Here is a 5,053-nt window from a genome sequence, read left to right on the forward strand (position 1 = left end):
GGTGGTATATTTCCCCGAATTTCTTCCAACAGGCTTTGCTTTTCTATCTCCCAATCCCAGTATTTCATTCTCTCTCTCCTTCATAACTACTTTGTCTATTATCTTCTGTCCAGTAATGACACAACTGCAGCCAGAGATACAGGACCCAAAGTGTCCTCTATCAGGGAATGAATTATTCTGAATTCTCTAATGGAGGAGACATTCTTTGTGTTTGTTTCTATGTTTTTGTTTGTTTTTCTGGCAGGGACAGTTCAGGAACTGGGGCTCTGTGTGTTCTGATGTTCTTCCACAGTGCTGTGAACACCCTTCATCTTCCCCTAGAATTAAAATGACTCTGGACATAATAATGAGGCTACAGTTGCACTTAGCTGAAGGTTACTTAATTGGCTCCTTCAATGAAGTTACACTCAGCAGAGAATGCCAGAGTAAAATGGAAAGACTCAAACAAATAAGGAAAAAAAAAACCTTTGGAGTGACTGGAACTGACGTTTCAATGTCTATTCTGAATGAAAGGCTGAAGTCTTTATCAGCATTTATTTTCTTTTATTTCAGACATAATTGTTACTAGGTTAATTGTCTGTTTTTTTTCTCAGTGGGCTTTTGACTATTTATTTTCAATTTAATTTTAACATTTTAATTTGTTGTTAATTTCATTTTTTTTCTCTTTTGAGTATACCTGAATCTTTGGCAAAGAAATAATTATAGGTTAAAAAAAATTCAAAGAATAGAATCCTAATATTAAAAGAGATTTAAGAGATTATCTAATCCAATCTTTCATTTTCTACAGTTAAAGAAAATGAAGTCTATAAAAGTAAGTGAGTAGGGGGCAGCTAGGTGGATCAGTGGATTGAGATCCATGCCTGGAGTTGAACAGTCCTGGGTTCAAATCTGACCTCAGGCATTTCCTAGCTGTGTGAACCTGAGCAAGTCCTTTAACCCCCATTGCCTAGCCTTTACCACTCTTCTGCATTGGAACCAATACATATATTAATTCTAAGTCAGGTGGTAGAGATTTATTTTTTTAAGTTTCTTACCCAAGGTCACAAAGTTATCTAAATTCATAAAATGAGAAGTAGACTCCTCCTCTTCCTCCCAGGACCCAGGATCCAGGTGGAACTGGGCTAATTTTCTTATTTGCTAGAGGAACATTAGAGGGTTTGGATTACGTGAGCATTTATTTTAACTGTTTTTCAGGTGGCCATTTTACTGACACAGATCAGACATAGTGTTCTAGTTGGGTTATTAATTTAATGTTATAGCACAGGCCCTTTTGTGAAGATGGGATTAACTCTCCCCTGCCCACTTTTAGATTTAATCACCAGAAGTGTGTATACACCCCCACATTTCCTTAAGTGAGGGGAAGTCCTCAATTCACATGCTAACTGGGTAACAACTCAGAAAAGACTAGCTGCCCCCTAGACAGTCCTAAGAAAATTCTAAAACTGCAATTGGTCCACGTAAAATGGAAGGAAGGTACAGGAAATAACACAAAGAAGGGTCTTTAAAAGTAGTTGCAACTTCCTGTGTGACCAGGGCTTTTCTCCTTCAAACTTGGCCTTGGAGGAGCTCTGGCTTGGGACCTTGGACTGCTTCTGGTAAGACTGCTCTTGGATTTTCCCTTTGGCCTACCATGTGGGTGAGTGGAAAAGGCTGACTCCTTTTCTGGCTCCTGAAGGGACTAGCTTCCAGAAAGGCCTCCTGTATTGGAGGAGGCCTCATGGCTGGAACCCTTGCTTTATTCACCACCTGGTTTGAACCAGGACAGAGTAATTTTCTAGTGTGAAAGGAGAGATACCTTCTGTACCTTCTCTCATTTCTCTACTTTCATTCTTTCTCTCTATTTTATAAGTAAATACTGCTAAAAAGTCATTTGACTTGATATATATTAATTTTGGCGACCACAATCTCATATATTTAGTCCAACCTTAATTTTTTAACTCTTACATTTCGTTTACTTAAGGATTGACGGAGCACACTTGCTGCTCCTTTCTAGTCTCCCTCCATCACCACATTTTGCCTGATTGCTGATATTAATCCTCTGAGAGACACAGAGGGAACAGTTAGAAGAGGTCAAAGAGCAATATAATAGAATGTGCTACTTTAGTCACACCTGTCATATATACTTTTTATAAATTTAGGTGAAACTATCAGATGTTAGCTGCTTCTGGTTACAGTCATCATTTTAATTCCTCTGAATTCAGCTGCCCCATGGGTTCAGAACTGTCCCAAGTTCCTGAGAACAAACTAAGGAATCTAATGACCACAAAGTAGGCTTTAAGAACAATTAATATAGTCTACAATCTGTGATATTGGAAATTTGGGGTTCTTTGAATGGATCTTGAGGTCTCTGGTCTAAACTTCTGTGGACCTTTAGGACTCTTTCAAAACTACATTTCCCATGATTTCTCTTGGGTAAAGAGGTGGACAGGAAGTATAATTATGTAGACAGGGGTATAAAGTCTCAGAACTTGATTGGGATGCTCTCTTTCATATGAAGCAGCCAGGTGGGCAGAAGGTAATGGCAGGTGATTTGAATTAGATCTTATCAGGCACATGGCTTTCATAATTACCAATATGGATTGACTGTATCCATCTATATCCATTTTATTCATAACAAATCCAAGTCTTGTGCCCTATCCCTTATGCCATGCTTCCCTGGAAGGAAAAGATATCAAAAAGGAAGTAGAGTCATAGTATGAAGTATGAAGGAGAGATCAAGCTACATGAGAACAGGAAAAAAAAGGTACTGGATTTGGAGAGAAGCATCTATTTTTTCCCTTTAGATATATACTTAATTTTTCTGGTTAAATTATTATTGGGTAGAAGCTTATGTCTTTTGCTATGTTGTATTGTAGTTTCTCTATTCCCTTAGAGGGCTAGTGGATGCTAAATTTTGTGTGATCCTGATTGTTGCTCCTAGGGACTTGAACACTTTCTTTCTGGCTACTGGCAGTAGCATTTTATTCAAAATCCCCACCCACCACCCCCAGTCTTTTGATTAAAAAACAAAACAAAACAACCCTTACCTTCTATCTTAGTATCAATTCTAAGACAGAAGAGCAGCAAAGGCTAGGAAAATGGGGGTAAGTGACCCACCTAAGGTCACACAATTAGCAGGCTTTTGATGTTGTTTTCATATTTCTTGTTGCCCATGAAGTCATTAACTTCTGTTTGGACCATTCTGATTTTCAAGGAGTTTATTGTTTGGATAATATTTTATATATATCTTGAAATAAGCTATTCATTTTCCTCTTAATTCCTCCCTCCAAAATTTTTATTTTTTTCCCACCTCTTTCCTGTAGCATTCTTCAATTCATTCATAAAATAATTTTAAAATGCTCATTCCTTTTCTTCCAGGAATTTAAGTTGAACTTTTGTCTAAGCTGTGTTTTTCTCTGAGGCCTTATTTGTAGATATTACAGGGTCATTTTTTAAAAACTTTACCTTTCCATCTTAGAATCAATACTAAATATTGGTTCCAAGGAAGAAGAGCATTAAGGCCCAGGCAACTGGAGTTAAGTGACTTGCCCAAGGTCACATGGCTATGAAGTATATGAGGCAAGATTTGAACACAGAGGAGCCCTCCTCTCCAGGCCTGGCTCTCTATTTATTGAGCCACTTAGCTATCCCAGTCATTGCCTTTTTCTAGGTTTATGTCTTGAGTGTCCCTGTTTCCATAATATCTCTTTATAGTGGGAGGCTTCTCATTCTTCTTTCCTTACTTCCTGAACTGAGATCTTATGCTAAGGCTTTTCTCTGTATACTTCTGGATGAAATACATGAGCCTTATTTGGTCCTTATTGTATTTTGTGGGGTCCCGCTACTACTTTCTTTAAGTATCCAATGCCATATTCTTCAAAGATCTCAGGAAGTTCTGACCAGTTGCCTATAAACCTTCCTGGCTTTAGTTTTGCAAATGCTTAACCCTTATTTATATCTGAGTGACACAACTGTAGGATTGTCCCTGGCTGGAGTTCCAGTAGACTACTCCTGGCCTCAGCTCTCTGTCAGGTAGCTGGAGGGCTCTGCAGATTCACAGCAGAACTCCCCATTAATCTGAACTCTTCATCTTGGTCACTCAGCTTAGTCTTTAGACTAAGTTATGGGCTGATTCTGAGATCTTCTTCTGGGGCCACAGCCACAGAAGCTGTTGGCTTTTGTTTCTGCTACTTGTCCAACACATAGCCTTGGTCCTGTTACTAGTCCTTGCCATGAGTAATCACAGGTTCTCCATCTTTAAGGGCAAGTTACTTTCTCAGTCCATTTGGATCAGGGGACCAACTCTGGGATATGATCAACAAAGCTGTCAATTGGCTCCTATTCCTGCTCTCTGGAAGCATCAAGCCTCTCTGCTGGATCCAGGACTGCTTGTTACCCTAGTAGACAGCCATGAGTCTGTCTATTCATTGTCCCCAGTACCTGTAGATCTCTGTCAATTCCTATGTTCGCCTGAGCTGAAAAAAATGACTCATTCTGATTTTTTTTTTGGTTCAATTACCTGCTCATAACTTAGTTGAATGTTCTTTATAGAAGTTTGTTAGAAAAACTGTGGCTGAGCTGAGCTGTATTACTTTCTGCCATCTTTGCTAGTCTCCAATAGAAATAATTTAGAAAGCTCTTTCCATGGATTAAAAGACAATGGGTTCAAGAACTACAAAATAATGCTAACTTCTTTTAAAACAACCTCCTTGATACTTTTTATTATTAAATTTACTTTGTAAATATCACTATCAATTCATTTATGTACTCATAAAAATTGGTAATTAATTTTGAATTATTTTTAAAATTAAATTAGCTTCATTGTATCAGAAAACCTAGAATCAAGGTTTTTCTTGCCCTGGGATAATCACTCACCTCTGAAAGTTTGCAGATAGGCAAATCACTTACATTTTTTATTATGTCATGAATTTAATACCTCTTTTTATGAAAAGTACACATAGTTACCCATAGAGAAAACTGGAGAGTGAGCTATTCTAAGCTTGTTTGAGAAATGGATCTATTTGGCTCTTTAGATGGAGAGGTTTTCTTTTGACTGACTTTTTCCAAAATTGCA

The sequence above is a fragment of the Gracilinanus agilis genome, chromosome 6 (genome assembly GCF_016433145.1).
Source record: "Gracilinanus agilis isolate LMUSP501 chromosome 6, AgileGrace, whole genome shotgun sequence".
Classification (NCBI taxonomy): Eukaryota; Metazoa; Chordata; class Mammalia; order Didelphimorphia; family Didelphidae; genus Gracilinanus; species Gracilinanus agilis.